At 40.4% G+C, this 23059-nt stretch overlaps 1 non-coding gene across 1 annotated transcript; it reads left to right on the plus strand.

Annotated features, from left to right (window-relative positions):
* The first annotated feature begins 17518 nt into the window (after positions 1-17518).
* On the plus strand, positions 17519-17622 carry LOC138089369 (U6 spliceosomal RNA). Its single transcript, XR_011145799.1, has one exon. It is a non-coding gene; the product is annotated as a U6 spliceosomal RNA (small nuclear RNA).
* The last annotated feature ends 5437 nt before the right edge of the window (positions 17623-23059 follow it).

Below are 23059 nucleotides of genomic sequence, written 5' to 3' on the forward strand. Positions count from 1 at the left end.
CATCTCTTCAGTCAAATTTAGCTTAATGTACTAAAAGCTAATTATTAGAGTTTACAGTACCCCAAACAGTCTGAGGTGCTAAGATTCTACATTGTTTACTGCAACACAAACAAGTAACCTTTAGAATTCTTAAATTGCACCTATGGTAAACGAATGAACACCCAGGACTGATCTTTAGGATGGACTGGTTGGATCTCCTTGCAGTCCAAGGGACTCTCAAGAGTCTTCTCCAACACCACAGTTTAAAAGCATCAATTCTTCGGTAGTCAGCTTTCTCTATAGTCCAACTCTCACATCCACACATGACCACTGGAAAAACCATAGCCTTGACTAGACAGACCTTTGTTGACCAAGTAATGTCTCTGCTTCTTAATATGCTGTCTAGATTGGTGAAGCTGAAACTCCAATACTTTGGCCACCTGATGCCAAGAGCTGACTGATTTGAAAAGACCTTGATGTTGGGAAAGATTGGGGGCAGGAGGAGAAGGGGACGACAGAGGATGAGATGGTTGGATGGCATCACTGACTCAATGGACATGGGTTTGTGTGGACTGCAGACACTGGTGATGGACGGGGAAGCCTGGTGTGCTGCAGTTCATGAGGTCGCAAAGAGTAGGACATGACTGAGTGACTGAACTGAACTATGGTAAACCAGTTATCACTTGAGGCTTCTCTGTCCCTCAAAATGTTAAAAGAACTGGTTTCCCCAGTTTCACTACTACCTGGGGTCTCAACCCTCATATATTATTTTTGGCATATTTCTGATCTGTCTGCTTTTTCCATTCCTATCTGAGCTGCCATCTCAGTTTGACCTTGCACTATTTTCCACAGGAAAACTAATCACACTCATGAATTGTGAGTTTAGAAAGTCAGCTCCATTGAGAACGACAGAAAGAGAACTTCATTCCTCACAGAGTGTTCTCCAGCCAACCTGCCTGCTTCCTGCTCCTCAGCTACCTTTGGAAACTTATAGCCCGCCAGGCTCCTCTGTCTGTAGGGATTCTCCAGGTAAGAATACTAGAGTGGGTTGCCATGCTCTCCTCCAAGGGATCTTTCCAACCCAGGGATCAAACTCAGGTCTCCCGCATGGCTGGTGGATTCTTTATCGTCTGAGCCACCAGAGAACCTAGGAAAGAACCAGCAGAGGAAGATTTAAAGAAAAGATTTTTATATTAAAGTATTCACTTTGATCCTGAAAGGAAGCAAACCGATGGCAACAGCAGCAACAGAACAAAGTTTTAACCATAGAAAACTCAACTCATTGAAGTCAGTATGAACGAAGTCGAATCAACAATATAAGACATTTTATGAGCTATAAGAAAGCTATCAATCGTGTAAACAAAGAATGTGTATCTTATAAAATAATACAATGTAAAATAATAGCACATAGCTAGCGCTCCATAAAGGTTAGCTCTTACTCTTAACATTATTATTAGTAGTAAGCAAATGAATATTTACTGTTTTTAGACACAGTAGGACTTCCCTGGTGGCTCAGATGGTAAGGAGTCTGCCTGAAATGCAGGAGACCCGGGTTTGATCTCTGGGTTGGGAAGATCCCCTGGAGAAGGAAATGGAAACCCACTTCAGTATTCTTGCCTGGAAAATCCCATGGATAGAGGAGCCTGGCAGGCTACAGTCCACGAGGTCGAAAGGAGTCAGACATGACTGAGCAACTTCACTTTACATGTTAATAGTTTGGTAGAAAACAAGGTCTTTGCCCTCATGATGTTTGCAAAATAAAGGGGAAAACAAAGCAAGTGCAATCAGTGTTATTACAGGAGTAAGTAAATTTTCCACCATAACTTTTAAAGCTTTTATTTTGGAGGAAAATTCTGGCAGGTTTTGATTTTTAAAAGGTGTCTCTGGATCCCATCTTAGAAATGACGAAGGTAACTTCTGAGATTTAAAGGGTTCTAGATTCATGGGGTCACAAAGAGTTGGATACGACTGAGTGACTGAACTGAACTGAACTGAACTGAGACTGTTTAATGTCTTAGAAAAAGTGGCAGTTTTGCAAATTTAATCTTCTTCTGATTTTTTTTTCCTGATGTATTATTAAAGTTCTTAATAACCACTTCTCAGGCCCAGGCTACTCAGCCTATAATCTAACTTGAGAAAACAAAGATCATGGCATCCAGTCCCATCACTTCATGGCAAATAGATGGGGAAACGGTGGAAACAGTGGCAGACTTTATTTTGGGAGGCTCCAAAATCATTGCAGATGATGATTGCAGCCATGAAATTAAAAGACGCTTACTCCTTGGAAGAAAAGCTATGACCAACCTAGACAGCATATTAAGAAGCAGAGACATTACTTTGCCAACAAAGGTCCATCTAGTCAAGGCTATGGTTTTTCCAGTAGTCATGTATGGATGTGAGAGTTGGACTATAAAGAACGCTGACAGCTGAAGAATTGATGCTTTTAAACTGTGGTGTTGCAGAAGACTTTTGAGAGTCCCTCGGACTGCAAGGACGTCCAACCAGTCCATCCTAAAGGAGCTCAGTCCTAAATATTCATTGGAAGGACTGATGCTGAAGCTGAAACTCTGATACTTTGGCCACTTGATGTGAAGAACTGACTCAGTGGAAAAGACCCTGATGCTGGGAAAGATTGAAGGTGGCTGGAGAAGGGGACCACAGAGGATGAGATGGCTGGATGGCATCACCGACTCAATGGACATGAGTTTAAGCAAGCTCCAGGAGTTGGTGATGGACAGGGAGGTCTGGCCTTCTGCAGTCCATGGGGTCGCAGAGTCAGACACAACTGAGCAACTGAACTGAACTGAGGTTGGTCATAGCTTTTCTTCCAAGGAACAAGTGTCTTTTAATTTGATGGCTGCAGTCACCATCTGCAGTGATTTTGGAGCCCCCAGAATAAAGTCTGTCACTGTTTCCATTGTTTCCCTGTCTATTTGCCATGAAGTAATGGGACCAGATGCCATAATCTTAGTTTTCTGAATGTTGAGTTTTAAGCCAACTGTAGTCCATGGACTTCTCCAGGCCAGAATACTGGAATGGGTAGCCATTCCCTTTTCCAGGGGATTTTCCCAATCCAGAGATCGAACCCAGGTCTCCTGCATTGCAGGTGGATTATTTACCAAATGAGCCACCAGGGAAGCCCAAATTATTCCCTAGGCAATTAATTATTTCTATGCATCCACCCAACGATCCATGTTTTTTATATGTACATGAAGGTTTTAAACTATGAAGTCTTTTGTAGATGATATAATTGGCAATCTCTAAGATAAATCAAATATCAAAATTGTTTATTTAAAAATGAATTTACTCTTAATTTTAAAAAATTGCTGCAAATTTAATCTTCTTCTGATTTTTTTTTCCTGATATATCATTAAAGTTGTTAATAACCACTTCTTAGGCCCAGGCTACTCAACCTATAATTTGACTTTCACTTCACAGGGAATAAAACAGTGAACAACAGAAGAGATATATTGGAAATGGATAAAAGTTAGTCTCGTACTACATATATAAGTCTTAATGAAGCCTCCCATTTCAGATGTAGCTGTTAATAGACTAGCCTGCACATAGTAAACAACTATAAAACTGCACAGACTGTGCAACTATTCTCGGTTGCTTGAAAATAGTGCTATGGAACTGTGATCTATGATAAAAAGGAAAACACACAACATGGCTCCTATAATCATCCTATACTTTCTGAATATAGAGCAAGAAGGTGGAGCCAAGCAATAGCTTCACTGAGCTGAGGGGGCAGAAATCAGAGTTTGGGGTTGCTGAAGTAACTAGGATTTTTCAAGAGGAAGTTGCACAGAGAAAGGATTCCAGAAATACGTGTAGCACCTTCTCAAGAGTTCATCAAATACTAAGTGCAGATGGTTAGAATAAGATTCTTTAAAGCCTCAGGATGAGGGGAACAGTTATTGAAGAAATGTGAATTAACTGGAGATTCTAGACGCTTCTTGGTACTGAAAGATGTTGGACTTCCAATCAGTGAGGGTGTTAGAGACATCAATTAACACCCCCAGTGTACTGGACCCCAGAAAGACCCCATGTTAGGAATAAAGCTGTTGGACACCGACAGTAGGCTTGACTGTGCTGCTGCTAAGTCGCTTCAGTCTTGTCCGACTCTGTGCGACCCCATAGACAGCAGCCCACCAGGCTCCCCCGTCCCTGGGATTCTCCAGGCAAGAACACTGGAGTGGGCTGCCATTTCCTTCTCCAATGCATGAAAGTGAAAAGTGAAAGTGAAGTCGCTTAGTCATATCTGACTCTTAGCGACCCCATGGACTGCAGCCTACCAGGCTCCTCCATCCATGGGATTTTCCAGGCAAGAGTACTGGAGTGGGGTGTCATTGCCTTCTCCGAGGCATGACTATAGATATGACATAATATAGCTTAAAATCAAGCATCAAGAGAATCAAGCTGATTCAACAGAAAATTAACTGGCTGGGAACATAAAGCCTCAACAGTCTTTAAGAAAGTGAAATGCAGAATCTCAATAAAAGAGCATCTACACTGTACAGCATATAATAAAAAATGACTAAATATAGGATTTACTGACCTAAAGCAAGGAGAAAAAAAATCAGTATGTTAAAACAGTCCCAGAGATGGTAGAAATGTTTAAATTGATAGGAAATAATTTGAAAACACTTTAATAAACATATGTACTTATTTTAAGGGGAAAATAGCATAATGAATGTCCATAGGAAGAATAAGAGTAAAGAAATGGATATTATTTAAAAACCAAAAGGAAATTCTAGAATCAAAAAATACAATAACCTGAATGAAAAATTCACTACACGAGCTTACCAGTAGATTAGACACCACAATAGAAAAACTCAGGAACCTGAAGACAGCAAAAAAGAGATTATCCAAACAAGTATAAAGAAGAAAAGCCTGATGGAAAGATGAACCAAGCTCCAATCACCTACAGAATATCAATGATCTAAAATATACACAAATAAGAGTCACAAAAAAGAGAAGAGAGAAATATCGGAATAGAAAAAAAAAGTTTTTTTAACTAATAGCTGAAAACATTCCAAAATTGATGAAAAATAGCAACCAGAAGATTGAAGAGGCTTAATAAAATCTAAACAAGATAAACAGAAAGAAAAACATACCTAGGAACATAATAGTCAAATTGCTAAAAACCAAAATTAAAAGAACAGAAGTGAATCTTGTGATAAACAAAACACTAATAGAGGATATTTGGGCTTTCTCAAAGCAAGGAGAACAAATAAAAAAGGGTGTCCATGGTTTTGAAGTATGTTTTGAATCACAGAAAAGGAAATAATCCAGTTTCTGTCTTGCATATACATTCCCTATCGAAAGGAATTATATGCAAACTGAAAGTGAAGCACAAACCTTGTTAAGATTCCAAGTGAGTAAAGACATTGGTGTCCATTATGTCCTAACATTATGGCATAAATTTTGGAAGGCAATTTTGTTTTTTAAAGTATCTTTGGATAAATTTCCCTTCGCCCTTTGTTTAGCCTATGGAAGCAACCTTATTGCCTAGTTATGAAAGAATGATGACATAGTTTATGGTTGAACCACATCTTGTGGTTAAATGGGATGGAATATGCACCATTGCAAAGTAGCTTCAAAGGTGTTTATAACATAAGTAGGCTTTTATTATAACCTTACATTTAAAAATAGCAAAACATTGGGGTGCATGTATCTTTTAGAATTATGGTTTTCTCCACATATATACCCAGGAGTGAGAACTGCAGAATCATATGGTAGTTCTATTTTTAGGGTTTTTTTAATATAAATTTATTTATTTTAATTGGAGGTTAATTACTTTACAATATTGTATTGGTTTTGTCATACATCAACATGAATCCACCACAGGTATACACGTGTTCCCCATTCTGAACCCCGCTCCCTCCTCCCTCCCCATACCATCCCTCTGGGTCCTCTCAGTGCACCAGCCCCAAGCATCCAGTATCATGCATCAAACCTGGACTGGCGACTCGTTTCATATATGATATTATACATGTTTCAATGCCATTAAGTTTAGGAATTCATGGTGAACTTATATCTTGGAGAACCTAATAGTCATTAGTTTTATTTTTTTTTTAATTTTTATTTTTACTTTATTTTACTTTACAATACTGTATTGGTTTTGCCATACATTGACATGAATCCGCCAAGGGTGTACATGAGTTTCCAATCCTGAACCCCCCTCCCACCTCCCAACCCATATCATCTCTCTGGATCATCCCCGTGCACCAGCCCCAAGCATCCTGTATCCTGTATCGAACATAGACTGGTGATTCGCTCCTTACATGATAGTATACATGTTTCAGTGCCATTCTCCCAAATCATCCCACCATCTCCCTCTCCCTCAGAGTCCAAAAGTCCATTCTATACATCTGTGTTTCTTTTGCTGTCTCGCATACAGGGTAAGGAACCTCTGTACTGTTCTCCATAGTGGCTGTATCAAAAAAAAAAAAAAAAAGGAATATATGTATACATATAGCTGATTCACTTTGCTCTAGATCAAAAACTAACACAACATTGTAAAGCAACTATACTTCAATAAACTTCTTAAAAAATAGCAAGACATATAGTTGTATATGTAACAGTTACAACTACTTTGAGGGATGATTAAATTATACAAAAATACTGAAAGGAAAAAACAGCAAAATGCTAATAGCAGCATTTTTTTAATAGGGAATTTAAAGTGACTTTTTACTTACTATTTTTGAGTTTGTTTTTTCCTATTATAAAAATGTATTATCCTTATAACTATAAAAACATAATGTTTAAAAGAAATTAAGTAGACTCTCTTGGGAAGTACTAGATGTCCTATCACATAATTAGTTGAAGCTATTTGACCATCAGCCTGCAATAAAGAGAACTCCTTTACTGAAAAGAACAACCTTTATGGGAACCTAACCTTCCCAACTCTGTGATTTTGTAAGTCTATGATTTTATTTTTCAGAATTTATAAGTAATCTGCTAATTTAAAAAATTAAGTTAGTGTTTCTTTTCTATTCAAGATTATAGGTCCAAAACTTTCTAAAGAAACATATTTTATAAAGCACAATTTTCAAACTCAAAAAGGAAACCTCATTGAGCTTTATTTGTTTGTAATTCCTGTTTCTGAGTTTTTTCATTGTCAATCACAGCTACATTTTTCAAACATCAATTCTACACATCCCAACTGGTTTGACCAGTTTCTCTCTCCATTAACTGTCTAGCATCTAACAAGTATCTGTGTTGATTAAACTAACATGACCTAATAATAAATCTGATATGGGTTTACTCAAGCAAACTAAACTGAATATAAGTGTATGAATTTAACTAGTTTGAACACATTTTAGCTTTAATTAAACAGCTTGTATGTCATCAATAAATCTGTAAGTATGATCAGATTTGATCGTTTATGTCAAATCTGGCTTAAACTGTAGCCTGAAAGGAAGGCCAGTGGGTCTCTATAGTAGCCTAGATCCCTTTACTGGGACAACACACACTGTCTCCAAGAGACCAACCAGTTAGTTAATAGCAAATTGCTTGCATCAGACTTCTCCCATCCTGGCAAGGAGAGAGATGCCTCCTGACCACACACACAGTATGGGTTTGCCTTTTTCCCACAGGTTTTCTGCCTGTTCCATTAACCAAGAGTTCATAGAATGTGTGATTTACACTCAGAATTCTGCATAAAATCACTCCAGATCAAAGGGACCCACTTTACAGCCAATAAAGTGTGGCAGCAGGCATATATATAAGGAGTACAGAGTCCTATCATTTTCTGTATTATCAAAAAGCTCCTATCCAGAGAGAGAGATGAAACAGCCTCTTAAAGATGTAGCCAAGACACCATATTGAATAAGCTTAATTAGCATTCTGACAGAGAAGGCAATGGCAACCCACTTCAGTACTCTTGCCTGGAAAATCCCAAGGACGGAAGAGCTTGGTAGGCTGCACTCCATTGGGTTGCTAGGAGTCAGACACGACTGAGCGACTTCACTTTCACTTTTCACTTAAGTTGCAAGCATCCTTGTACTGATAGGTGCTAACCTGGACAGTCTGACAAATTCCTTAAAGCAAGGTCCATAGTGTGGTGTTGGGTCCCCAGTAAATACAAAATGTAGGTTCAGGTATCTAGCAGTAGAAACACAGGAGTACCCTCGCCCACCAACATTTCCAGTGACTCACTTAAGGAACTTGAACTTCCCATTCCCATCCATCTCTGAATCTAGGTATCCTGATTGCAATATAGCAAACATTCCTACCGAGACACAGTAAAACTAACTCCATCTAAATTGAAAGCAGTAGATCCTACAAGTCACACTGGGTTACTTATGCCATTAGTCCAACAGGTACAAAAAGGAGCTATCCTAATCTAACATCCAGGAAAATCAGCCCTGATCCTTATGAGGAATTAGAACTACCGCCTAATAATAAGGGTCTTACCAGGTGGCTCAGTGGTAAAGAATTTGCCTGCGATGCAGAAGACACAGGAGGCCTGGGATTCGATCCCTGGGTCCGGAAGATCCCCTGGAGAAGGGCATGGCAACCCACTCTAGTATCCTTGCCTAGAGAATCTCATGGATAGAGGAGTCTGGCAGGCTACAGTCCATGGGGTCACAAACAATCAGACACAACTGAAGCGACTGAGCACACAGCAGCTCACACCTAGTAATGACATACCTGAATATGTCTGGTACCTCTGCTAGGACGTCTCCTGGTACATTCATGCCATTTGTGGCAAATACAGCAACCCCAGTTTCAGAAAGACACGGTAACCAGAGACTTCAACTCCTCAGAGATAACAGCTGCATTGCCTCCAAAGGCAAGACACCTAGACTAGTCAGAGCTGGGGGTCAGGGGGCTCAGAAATGGGTGATAGAGGAGGGGGATGATGAGCACCAGTTAGGACCATGGTACCAACTGCGGTAGCAGGAGCTACGGTTTATCCCACCAACCCTCCTCTTAAGTTTCCCCAAGAACTATGATTATGGGGTTCGTATTATAAGAAAGAATTTAATGTGAGAAGAGAGTGGACATGAGCAATGCAAGGGGTAGACTGTGAAGAATGCTATATGATGCCCCCCCAAATTCTCTTACCCAGACCCGGGCACTCATGTCCAGGTGGCTGTGTCAGCTGCCAAAGGGTTCACAGCTATGCTCTTGGCAGGAAAAGTACCCTCTGCTCCTAGGAGCTCAGTCATCAGCGAAGGTCTGCCCCACCTCCACCACTCTCCACCCTGATACAGCCCATAACTTACAACCACTTGAAAGCAGAGTACTAAATTCTGCCTCGCTTAGCTCAAGTGGGCAACTTCATAGTCTACCTCCATGGATCAAACCAAAGCTAGATTTTACCCGAGACCACACCACTGCTCAGCCCTTTCCTCTTTCCCCATCCTGCTTTGCTCTCAACCTCACAGATTTTTCTGAAAAACGCTGTCTCAGTAAACCAGGTGCCATGACTGCAAGCACCCTATTGAAGGCTCCGCTTTTAAGGAAGCAGAACTAAGAAAATCTCGAAGTTATTGTTTATAAGAGTCAATAGGAGATGGGATGTCCCTGGTGGTCCAGTGGTTAAGAATCTTCCTTCCAATGCAGGGGACGCAAGTTTGATCCCTGGTCAGAGTACTAAGATCCCACACGCCTGGAGACAACTGCTGAGCCTGAGTGATGCAACCCACGTGCGATTTTTTTAAAAAGAGTCAATAAGAGTAAACACACATTCTTTGGCTCTACCTCCAGAGAAGTAGATTTAGTAGGTGTTTGATGACCCCAGGGTTTGGTATTTTTGCAAGGACTGAATTTGAACTCAGTGCCATTGCCTGCTAACCACTCTTTGAGATGCACAGGGCTAGACCATCATCACACACCCTCCACAAAGGATAGCTAGGAGCGTGTCTGACATAGCAGTATTTTCAATCACTGCTCCTGAGAATAACTTTCTCTACAGTGACTCTCAGGACTTTCTATTCCAACATATAACAAACCTCTAACCTCAACTTTGTGATATCGCTGTCACTCTAGTCATGTTTACAACTTCAAAGTGTTAATAAAACATGATAAGCGCAAAAGTCGAAATAAAGCAGAAGAGGTGGCATTTTAAGTAATGGGTGGCACATTTGTAATTTAAAATGTATGTATTTATTCACTCACTTGGTACCTGGATACTAACCAAATGAATCTGTAATATGTTCCAGTCTAGTTTTATTAGGATTTGTGCTGTATGTGTAATGTGAAAACAAAGAAAATATACTGCTACATCAACTTGTATTATTCATGCATATAAAGTTCTATGTATGAGAAGACGCATTAGGAAGTCGATTACAATAACAAGAAAAGGTGATTTGAGTCAAATCAAAACAATAAATGGCTAGAGAAAAATTGTAAAATATTTGTTTTATACTTTCCTCCAGTGACACATAAAACATTATCTCTTTCTCTAAGCGATTATGAAAATTTCTACTCTGTTGAACGGTATTAAGTAGAGATTTGTTTAAAATCATTTATGTCTGGAAAGTCACACAAGCCTCCTTGTACTTCAGAGAAAGTATGTGTTGGATTGCCTCAGTTGTTAAAAGCTCACAGCCTTTATTTATAGTTATACTCAGAAAATATAGAAACTGTTTTAACCAACCTCTAATTAACTAATCTATCAGATTCACCACACTTTCCATTCTTTCTGTAAAATACGCCAGTGGTTTCTGGGAGCATGCAGTTCAGTTCAGTTCAGTCGCTCAGTCGTGTCTGACTCTGCAACCCCATGAATCGCAGCACGCCAGGCCTCCCTGTCCATCACCATCTCCCGGAGTTCACTCAGATTCACATCCATCGAGTCCGTGATGCCATCCAGCCATCTCATCCTCGGTCGTCCCCTTCCCCTCCTGCCCCCAATCCCTCCCAGCATCAGAGTCTTATAGATAGCATTATTTTATGTGTTTTGAACTTTGCATTCATGATGCCATGCTATACTTAATCATTTTGTGTTGCTTTTATCCCAGGAAAAGACTCTGATGCTGGGAGCATGCAGAACACTCTCAAAATGTTTGTCTTCTCTCTGCTCTGCCCGTCTGTTTCTTCTCCTCTAGATGGATAGTAAAATCCATCACAAGAGTCAATTGTGATGAACAAGTGGTCGCCAGTGGGGAAAGGGAAGGCGAGAGGGGATTAAGAAGTACAAACTACTGTATATAAAGTAAATGAGCTGCAAGGATACATGGTATAGCACAGAGAACACAGCCAATATTTTATAATAATTATAAATGGAATACAAACTTTAAAAATTGTGACTATGTTTTATACCTGAAACTTATATAATATTGTACATCAACCATACCTCAATGAAAAAAAATTACAGTAAACATTATACAGAGTCAAAACCCCCTTCTCTCTCTAGAGTAACCACTTTGCTGAAGTTGAAATGTATCACTCTCCTCCATTTTTTACATATGTGTGCTGTGCTGTGCACAGTCACTCAGTCATGTCCAATTCTTTGCAACCCCATGGGCTGTAGCCCTCCAGGCTCCTCTGTCCATGGGGATTCTCCAGGCAAGAATACTGGGGTGGATTGCCATGCCCTTCTGCAGGGGATCCACACTGTAGGCAGATTCTTTACCATCTGACCCACCAGAGAAGCCCAGATAGTACTATCAATTCAGTTCAGTTCAGTCGCTCAGTCATGTCTGACTCTTTGCGACCCCATGAATCACAGCACACCAGGCCTCCCTGTCCATCACCAACTCCCGGAGTTCACTCAGACTCACGTCCATCGAGTCATTCATGCCATCCAGCCATCTCATCCTCGGTTGTCCCCTTCTCCTCCTGCCCCCAATCCCTCCCAGCATCAGAGTCTTATAGATAGTATTATTTTATGTGTTTTGAACTTTGCATTCATGATGTCATGCTGTACTTAATCATTTTGTGATGCTTTTATTCAATATTGGAAAAGGAAATGGCAATTCACTCCAGCACTCTTGCCTGGAAAATCCCATGGATGGAGGAGCCTGACAGGCTACAGTCCATGGGGTCGCAAAGAGTCGGACACGACTGAGTGACTTTACTTACTTACTTTATTCGATATTATATTTTTAAGATTAATCCCTATTAATATACATATAAGTATTAATGTATATCATTTATTTCAATAACATTCCATCACATAATAACTTATTTATCCATATATTTGTTTCTAGATATGTAAATAATTTGCAAAATTATGGCTGTTAAAAACAGTGCTGCAGGGTAGCAGGTGGGAGAGAGGTTCATGAGAGAAGGGACATATAGGTACCTAAGGCTGATTCATGTTGATGTATGGCAGAAACCAACACAACTGTAATCACCCTCCAGTTATAAATAAATATTTTAGATAAAGAAAAACAGTGCTGCAACAGCCTTGCACACACATTCAAACATTTCAACTTCAGGAAAGTGATTATTCTTTTTTTTTCATTTTTTTAAATTAATTACTTTATTTTAATTGGAAGCTAATTACTTTACAATACTGTAGTGGTTTTTGCCATACAGTCACATGAGTCAGCCATGGGTGTACGTGTGCTCCCCATCCTGAACCTCCCTCTCACCTCCCTCCCCATCCCTCAGGGTCATCCCAGTGCACCGGCCCTAAGCGCCTTGTCTCATGTATCGAACCTGGACTGGCAATTTCACATATGGTAATATACATGTTTCATTGCTATTCTCTCAAATCATCCCACCCTCACCTTTTCCCACAGAGTCCAAAAGCCTGTTCTTTACATCTGTGTCTCTTTCACTATCTCGCATATAGGGTCATTACTACCATCTTTCTAAATTCCATATATATACATTAATATACTATATTGGTGTTTTTCTTTCTGACTTACTTCACTCTGTATAATAGGCTCCAGTTTCACCCACCTCATTTGAACCGATTCAAATGCATTCTTTTTAATAGCTGAGTAATATTCCATTGTGTATATGTACCACAGCTTTCTTATCCATTCATCTGCTGATGGACATCTAGGTTGCTTCCATGTCCTGGCTATTATAAACAGTGCTGTGATGAACACTGGGGTACACATGTCTCTTTCAATTCTGGTTTCCTTGGTGTGTATGCCCAGCAGGGGGACTGCTGGGTCATATGGCAGTTCTATTTCCAGTTTTTTAAGGAATCTCCACACTGTTCTCATAGTAGCTGTACTAGTTTGCATTCTCACCAACAGTGTAAGAGGGTTCCCTTTTCTCCACACCCTCTCCAGCATTTATTGTTTGTAGACTTTTTGATAGCAGCCATTCTGACCGGCTTGAGATGGTACCTCACTGTGGTTTCGATTTGCATTTCTCTGATAATGAGTGATGTTGAGCATCTTTTCATGTGTTTGTTAGCCATCTGTATGTCTTCTTTGGAGAAATGTCTGTTTAGTCCTTTGGCCCATTTTTTGATTGGGTCGTTTATTTTTCTGGAATTGAGCTGCATGAGCTGCTTGTATATTTTTCAGATTAATTCTTTGTCAGTTGCTTCGTTTGCTATTATTTCCTCCCATTCTGAAGGCTGTCTTTTCATCTTGCTTATAGTTTCCTTCATTGTGCAAAAGCTTTTAAGTTTAATTAAGTCCCATTTGTTTATTTTTGCTTTTATTTCCATTACTCTGGGAGGTGAGTCATAGAGGATCCTGCTGTGATTTATGTCAGAAACTGTTTTGCCTGTGTTTTCCTCTAGGCGTTTTATAGTTTCTGGTCTTACGTTTAGATCTTTAAGCCATAGTCTAAAGAGAGATGAGGGCTTCAGTGCTGTATAATGTTTATTTACTGAATAAAAAAGATCTGTACACTGTTGATGGGACTGTAAATTGGTATAGCCACTGTGGAAAACAGTATAGAGGTTTCTCAAAAAACTGAAAACTGACCGACCATATGATCCAGTAATTTCACTCCTAGGTATATATATCTGGGAAAAAATTAATTCAAGAAATTAAATGCACTCCAAAGTTCATACCAGCACTATTTACAACAGCCAAGACATGAAACCAATCCAAATGTTGACAAAAAGACAAAACAGATAAAAAAGTGTGTGTATATTTCACACGCAATGGAGTATTACTTAGACATTAAAAAGAATGCAATAGAGCCAATGGCAGCAACATGGATAGACCTAGAGAATGTTATGTTTTCTGAAATAAGACAGAGAAAGACAAATACGATATAATGTGATGTGTGTGTGTGTGCTCAGTCATGTCCGACTCTTTGTGACCCAATGCACTGTAGCCCACCAGGCTCCTCTGTCCACGTATGTATAATCTAAAAAGTAATACAAACGAATATATATGCAAGACAGAAGCACACTTGCAGATATAGAAAATAAACGAGTAGTTATCCAAAGGGAGGGGGAAGAGCTTGGGACAAATTAGGGATGAGATTTAAAAGATACAAACTGCTCTGTATACAATAGGTAAGAAGGATATATTGTGGGAGTCACAATTTTTAACAAACAAAAAAAAAATTCACAGAAAAGAATAAAAGAATGAAACACTTTTCTTCTGCAGGATGTTGCATATCTGGTGTGAAAGAGCAGAAATATGCAAAGAACTTGAATCTTGGATATATTAATATCATGAAACTAATGAATCAGCCAGCCCTGGAAATACCCTCCTTTTGATCTTCTTACAACACGAATACATACAGAAAATCCTCAGTGTTTAAGTCATTTTTAGTTAGGTCATTTGTTATTTGCTTCCAACAGCACCCTCACTGATGTGAATATAATAATAAGCAGGCACTATGTCAAGCCCTACAGGTATAAAGACAAATAGGTCAAAGTTTTATCTCTTTTTTGGGCTGTGCTGGGTCTTTGTTGTGGCACAAGGAGTTTCTCTTGCTGTGGCATACAGGCTTAAGTTGCCCAGAGGCACATGGGATCTTAGTTCCCCAACCAGGGTTCAAACCCAAGTCCCCTACATTAATAAGCAGATCCTTAACCACTAGGCCACCAACAAAGTCCCCAAAGTTTTATCTTTAAGGTGTTCTTATTCTAGTGGAGGAGATAAAATCTATAACAACTTAATTGTATTATGAAACAGCAAGAACTACGATGGAGATGTGTGTGGTCATCGTGGGAGAAGAGAAGAGTGAGTGAGAACCTGGCTATGGAACAAATGAATGGATATGTGAAGCCAACTTGAGAGTTTGTAAATAGCTTCTTGGAGGTACTAACACTGAGTTAACATTTAAATGCCTTGAGGGCATTGCTCACTTGGTCCTCTTCCAAAAGACTGAGATTTTTAAATTAATTTTAGGTGAAAAGTACCAAAGATCACTAAGCTATTCCCTTCTCTAAATGAAATTATCTGTCCATTCAGCCAGGTCACATAAGTGATTACCTGAAGGAATTTAGGTTGGAGAATACATTTTTGTAATGTAAAGAATAAGATTATTAATAAAATGAAAAATACTGGTTGTTCAAACAAACATGAAGTCGATAATAAAAGAGATTTAATCTCCTTAGGAGGAACTGAGATAATCACCTTTCGTTTACAAAAACTTCTACTTACTTTCGAAGCATTATCACACACAGCAATTTCCTCAGTCCTTATCTTAATTCTCTAAAGTGTCTAAATTCAATCCCATTTTGCAAATAGGGAACTGCAATGTCAAAAAGCAAAGTTATTTGTCAAACTTGGTGTCAAAATTTGAACCCAGGTCTCCAAATGCCAAGGAAAATGCTTGATCAGCCACCCAACTCCAGGGATAAACCTCTGACTCTCCCTGAGACTCTCTCACACAACCTGCTGAAAATGCTTGGACACACACAGGGAAAAGAATCAAAGTGGGGACCACTCACACCCCAGAGGATTGTCGACAGATGTCCCATGGCCTATGCAGGCACATTCTGTCAGTCCCTTGAGGGCGCAGGAGCTTCACACGACCAAACTGACAGGTTGTATGAAGATCCAAACTCATTACAAATGACCCTCCTTTTCCTTTTGTCTCGTTCCTTTTCCTTCTGAGCAGCTGGCATCTTTCAGCAAATTGTCGGTATTATATTTAAGACATAGTACATCATTAAAATAAAGCTCGGGGCTAATAATTATGTCTTGTTCAGGTGTTTTATGGCTAAAGATTTTGACTTTCCCCCAAGGTTTCCAACTCACTCTTCTCCAAATTGCTTCTCTAAGGGCATTCGTTACATTGTGGACGTGTCCCCAACAATTAAATAGCAGTTTAATCCCCCCCCTCTCGATCTTTCTTTCGAGGCAGTGTCCTGGAGTCTACGCTACTTCCACTTTCAAGATGGTATTGATGGAGTCCTCAATCGCCGGGCGAGTGCGACTGCACACAGAGGTTAATCAAAGTGGAAAGCCCAGCTCCCAGCCTTCATGTCACTCATGCTTCACAACTTCATCTGTTTATCAGCCATCTGCCCACCCCTCCCTTTTCTGCCTCCATCTCAACTACTATTCAACAGCCAGCAAGACACTCAAAGCACCGCATTTCACTGTCAGGTAGGACAGGACTAGATGACCCAAGAATTTGAACTCTATCCCTTATCTTATTCATAGAACAGACGGACAGTAGTCCCCACCGCCATTCAGACTTACTGTGAAAATCAAATGAGATCACGTTGTAAAGTGACTTTATAACTTGTAAAGAAGTTAGTGAATGCTTGAATTGGAGAAACCATTTTCAAGTAGATTGCCTCTTCAGGAGCTAATGAATCCTGGTAGTTTGGGGGTTGCGGTGGGGAGTACTCTTGGTTAGTTTACATTTGAAATAAAAATCTTATGGAACATGTCCTCTGATAAGCTGGTCTCTAACAAGGCTGTGCTGCGTGACGGAGCAAATGAAACAAGGTGCAAGGCAACAAAACCATTACATTTATTTCAAGGAGCCCTGGGCTGCTCCTCTCACATTCCCAAAACACAGAAACTCCAAATCAGCCTTTTTCCACACATCTATTCAAAGGACCTAGGTAAGGATACATCCATTCCCTTCTTCAGGGGATCTTCCCGACCCAGGGATCAAACCTGGGTCTCCTACACTGCAGGCAGATTCTTTACAGTCTGAACCACCAGGAAAGCCCCATGTAAGTATATTTTCGTAAATTATCAACCTACTTGTTCAGCGTCTTAGCTTTCCTACCATCTGGGATTCACAAAAAGCATCTTGACCCACACATTCAAATCACTGCCCCTTAACTGAGATTATCTCAGATTGCTTCTACTTAACCCAATTTAGTTGGATATCCCATAACATATAGCTGAATTACTTTGATTTTACCGTTTTTGGTCAGAAATAAACACTTTGGGACTTCCCTGGGGGTCCAGTGTTTAAGAATCCGCCTTGTGATGGAGGTCACATGGTTCAATTCTTGCACAGGGAACTAAGATCCCACCAAGAGCAACCAAACCTGTGTGCAGCAACTCAGTCTGCAGGCCACAACTGGAGAGTCCATTTGCCACAACGGAGGACCCAGCCTGATGAGAGTAACGTCAGCAGCAGTGCGAATGCTGTGTGCTGCAACAAGGACCTAACACAGCCAAATAAATAAATAAATACTTTTAAAATTAAAAAAAGAGAATAAGCACCATGAGTGCTCACTTTGGTAGGAAATATGCTAGAATTGGAACCATACAGAGAAGATTAGCATGGCCCCTGTGCAAGGATGACATGCAAATGTGTGAAGCATTCAATATTTTTCAAGGTGGATGAAGTTGTGGTGGTCCTACAGGCTCATCATGCCAAGAAAGAAGCTGCCCAGAAGGTGGACACTGTTGCTGCTGCTACCTCTTCAGTTCAGTTCAGTTGTTCAGTCGTGTCCGACTCTTTGAGACCCCATGGACTGCAACATGCCAGGTTTCCCTGTCCATCACCAACTCCCGGAGTTTACTCAAGAGTCACTGATGTCATCCAACCATCTCAACCTCTGTCGTCCCCTTCTCCTCCTGCCTTCAGTCTTTCCCAGCATTAAGGTTTTCTCCAGTGAGTCAGCTTTTCACATCAGGTGACCAAAGTATTGGAGTTTCAGGTTCGACATCAGTCCTTCCAATGAATATTCAGGACTGATTTTCTTTAGGATGGACTGGTTGGATCTCCTTGTAGTCCAAGGGACTCTCAAGAGTCTTCTCCAACACCACCATTCAAAAGCATCAATTCTTTAGTGCTCAGCTTTCTTTATTGTCCAACTCTCACATCCACACATGACTACTGGAAAAACCATATCTTTGACTAGATGGACCTTTGTTGGCAAAGTAATGTCTGCTCTTTAATACGCTGTCTAGGTTAGTCATAAATTTCCTTCCAAGGAATAAGCGTCTTTTTATTTCATGGCTGCAGTCACCATCTGCAGTGATTTTGGAGCCCCCCAAAATAAAGTCAGCCACTGTTTCCACTGTTTCCCCATCTATTCCCCATGAAGTGATGGGACCGGATGCCATGATCTTAATTTTCTGAATGTTGAGCTTTAAGCCAACTTTTTCACTCTCCTCTTTCACTTTTGTCAAGAAGCTCTTTAGTTCCTCTTCACTTTCTGCCATAAGTGTGGTGTCACCTGCATATCTGAGGTTATTGATATTTCTCCCGGCAATCTTGATTCCAGCTTGTGCTTCATCCAACCCAGTGTTTCTCATGATGTACTTGGTATATAAGTTAAATAAGCAGGGTGACAATATACAGCCCTGATGTATACCTTTCCTTGTTTGGAACTAGTCTGTTGTTCCATGTACAATCCTAACTGTTGCTTCCTGACCTGCATACAGATTTCTCTAGAGGCAGATCAAGTGGACTGGTATTCCCATCTCTTTAAGAATTTTCCACAGTTTCTTGTGATCCATACTTTGGCGTGGTCAATAAAACAGAAGTAGATGTAACCTCTTAGACAAGGACTAACTGATTCAAAGGCCAGATAAACCTTTCTGGAAATTAGCTCAGAGTTTGAAGACTTCCTATTTTTCCTGCAGACCTCAACACCAAGAATCACAAATTGCAAATTTAATAAGTCATTTTATATCAAAAGGTCAATTATGAAGCACCTAGAATTTTTCAGTTAAAAGAATATATTCTCTGGGTTCTGATATGGCCCAGACAGTCTTCAGGTTTTTTTTTCTACTGTGGGGTTATGATTTTTTTCTCCCAGAAATTGATTTTACTTGATGTACCCAAGTCTTAAGTTTCTCAATAAAGAAAAAATTTCCAAAAAAAGGAAAATAAACACCTTGATATGGATATCCAAATCTCAGAATCACAGTCACATACTTTTTTCTTTCTAACATAAGTGATATATTTAATATATTTTTTATAATTTAGCACTATCAAGGAATTTTGACCCTGGACCATTCAATAGTTTTTTAATCAATTATTTTCAGACTCTTTCCTGGGCAGGCAATTTCCTATAGGCTAAAGATTCAGAGATGAATAAAAGCTGAGATGACCCATCCCTCCTAAGACTTGTAGTTTAGTAAAATAATCAGTCTCTTCTGCCCAAGACACATCCCTCTCAGCCAACAGGACAAATGATCTTCATGTTACATTCAGGTTCGCCAAACTCAGGTAAGTTCAACTATATATAAGCTAACTGTTATGTTATGAGACTTTCATGGAAACAGAGCAGGCTGAAAAGCCCATTTATTCATATTAAGTTCCCTTTGCAGTTACTTTGCTCAGATTGATGAAAGAAGAAAAATCCCAAACTTTTGCAGGCATTTTGGCTTTAAAAACAACAACAATTGTTAGGTTTGTCTAAATCAAATTAGCTACCACTTACTAAGCACTAACAATGTAGTATGACCTTAGCATGGATGATTTTCCTCAAGCCTCATAGCAATGCTGTCAACGAAATGAGAGATTATGATTTGACAGATGACAAATGTAGCAGGAAGTAAACCAAGAATTTCTCACAGGTGTAGCCCTGACACAATAATGACCTAAAGCAATGCTTCCTCACTCTTATATACTTGTTTTAATTAAACATTTACTGAGCATCTACTATGTATACATTACAGCCCTAAATTCTGGAGAAGGGAGAGAAACTGTACAAGATACAGATTGTACCCTCAAAGGAATTTAAAATCTAATGGAACATAAAGCCATGGACAGAAATAACATAGGACATTAAATTAAGTTGGCAGAGGCAGTGGTGGGAAGAGTCCTGGGTACAGACCAAGAATGAAGTTTCCACACGGGAACACAGTGATTACAGGGGAGTGGGTGCTGGGAACCCTCAATTCCTTCTCCATTAATAGGGTTAATGGTGTATAGCAAGGGCCCACATCCCCTGGGCCACAGACCAGTATTGATCAGGGGCCGATTAGGAACTAGGCCACACAGCAGGACAAGAACAGTGGGCAAGCAAGCAAAGCTTCATCTGTATTTACAGCTGCTCCCCATCACTCTCATTAATGCCTGAGCTCTCCCTCCTGTCAGATCAGCAGTGGTATTAGATTCTTATAGGAGCTCAAACCCTACTGTGAATTGCACGTGTGAAGGGTCTAAGTTGTGTGCTCCTTATGAGAATCATCCCAAACTCATCTCTCTCCCTGGTTCATGGAAAAACTACCTTCCATGAAACCAGTACTTGGTTCCAAAAAAGTTGGAGTATATAGAGCACCACTCAAGAGTCTTTGTCAAGAGAACAGAGTAGGTTACAGGGCCCAGCTTGAATCTCTTCCAGCAAGATGGCTGACGGAGACTGCAGAGATTCTGGTCTTCCTCCACAGATGTGCTGTGCTGACCCTCAGTCTCTCCCCTACATCCCTCATTCGCCCCAGAGGTCTGCCCTCTGTGGCCCCGCCCCATCAGATCACCCACACTAACCCACCCACAGATATAAGCTCCTTCCTGTGGGACCATAATACGCCTCATTCTGTTCAGGCTTTTGTCACATAATTGCACAGACAGGGTAGCTCATCAACAACAGGAACTTACTTCTCGCAGTTGTGATGGCTGGGAAGTGCAAGATCAAGGTGTCAACAGGTTTGCTGTCTCTTGAGACCCTCTTCTTGGTTTACAGATCACGTCATCTCACTGTGTCCTTACATACTTGAAGAGATGAGAGATCTCCCTGGGGTCTCTTTTATAAGAGCATGCATGCATGCTAAGTCACCAGTCCCATTCATGAGGGCACCTCACCCTCACTTAATCACCTCCCAAAGGCCCCATCTCCAAATATCATTACATTAGGAAATTGGTTTCAGCATATGAATTTGGAGAGGACCTAAACATTCAGTCTCTTTTTCTTGAGTGGGTCTTTCCCTTATTGTAAAAGTAACCACTGCTTATAACAAACATCCAAAAGGACAGGAAGGAAAATATAGATTTTGTTGTTTTCTAAAGGAAAGATATAAGCATCTGAATGCAGAGTTCCAAAGAATAGCAAGAAGAGATAAGAAAGCCTTCTTCAGCGATCAATGCAAAGAAATAGAGGAAAACAACAGAATGGGAAAGAATAGAGATCTCTTCAAGAAAATTAGAGATACCAAGGGAATATTTCATGCAAAGACAGGCTCGATAAAGGACAGAAATGGTATGGACCTAACTAGAAGCAGAAGATATTGAGAAGAGGTGGCAAGAATACACAGAAGAACTGTACAAAAAAGATCTTCATGACCCGGATAATCACGATGGTGTGATCACTCATCTAGAGCCAGACACCCTGGAATGTGAAGTCAAGTGGGCCTTAGAAAGCATCACTATGAACAAAGCTAGTGGAGGTGATGGAATTCCAGTGGAGCTATTTCAAATCCTGAAAGATGATGCTGTGAAAGTGCTGCACTCCATATGCCAGCAAGTTTGGAAAACTCAGCAGTAGCCACAGGACTGGAAAAGGTCAGTTTTCATTCCAATCCCAAAGAAAGGCAATGCCAAAGAATGCTCAAATTACCGAACAATTGCACTCATCTCACACATTAGTAAAGTAATGCTCAAAATTCTCCAAGCCAGGCTTCAACAATATGTGAACCGTGAACTTTCTGTTGTTCAAGCTGGTTTTAGAAAAGGCAGAGGAACCAGAGATCAAATTGCCAACATCTGCTGGATCATCGAAAAGGCAAGAGAGTTCCAGAAAAACATCTATTTCTGCTTGATTGACTATGCCAAAGCCTTTGACTGTGTGGATCACAAGAAACTGTGGAAAATTCTGAGAGAGATGGGAACACCAGACCACCTAACCTGCCTCTTGAGAAACCTGTATGCAGGTCAGGAAGCAACAGTTAGAACTGGACATGGAACAACAGACTGGTTCCAAATAGGAAAAGGAGTACATCAAGGCTGTATATTGTCACCCTGCTTATTTAACTTCTATGCAGTGTACATCATGAGAAACACTGGGCTGGAGGAAACACAAGCTGGAATCAAGATTGCCAGGAGAAATATCAATAACCTCAGATATGCAGATGACACCACCCTTATGGCAGAATGTAAAGAGGAACTAAAGGGTCTCTTGATGAAAGTGAAAGAGGAGAGTGAAAAAGTTGGCTTAAAGCTCAACATTCAGAAAACGAAGATCATGGCATCCGGTCCCATCACTTCATGGGAAATAGATGGGGAAACAGTGGAAACAGTGGCTGACTTTATTGTTTTGGGCTCCAAAATCACTGCAGATGGTGATTGCAGCCATGAAATTAAAAGACGCTTACTCCTTGGAAGAAAAGTTATGACCAACCTAGATAGCATATTCAAAAGCAGAGACATTACTTTGCCAACAAAGGTCCGTCTAGTCAAGGCTATGGTTTTCCCAGTAGTCATGTGTGGATGTGAGAGTTGGACTGTGAAGAAGGCTGAGCGTCGAAGAATTGATGCTTTTAAACTGTGGTGTTGGAGAAGACTCTTGAGAGGTCCTTGGACTGCAAGGAGATCCAATCAGCCCATTCTGAAGGAGATCAGCCCTGGGATTTCTTTGGAAGAAATGATGCTAAAGCTGAAGCTCCAGTACTTTGGCCACCTCATGCGAAGAGTTGACTCATTGGAAAAGACCCTGATGCTGGGAGGGATTGAGGGCAGGAGGAGAAGGGGACGACAGAGGATGAAATGGCTACATGGCATCACCGACTCAATGGACATGAATCTGAGTGAACTCCGGGAGTTGGTGATGGACAGGGAGGCCTGGCGTGCTGTGATTCATGGGGTCACAAAGAGTCGGACA

This window comes from Capricornis sumatraensis, chromosome 12, assembly GCF_032405125.1.
Source record: "Capricornis sumatraensis isolate serow.1 chromosome 12, serow.2, whole genome shotgun sequence".
Classification (NCBI taxonomy): Eukaryota; Metazoa; Chordata; class Mammalia; order Artiodactyla; family Bovidae; genus Capricornis; species Capricornis sumatraensis.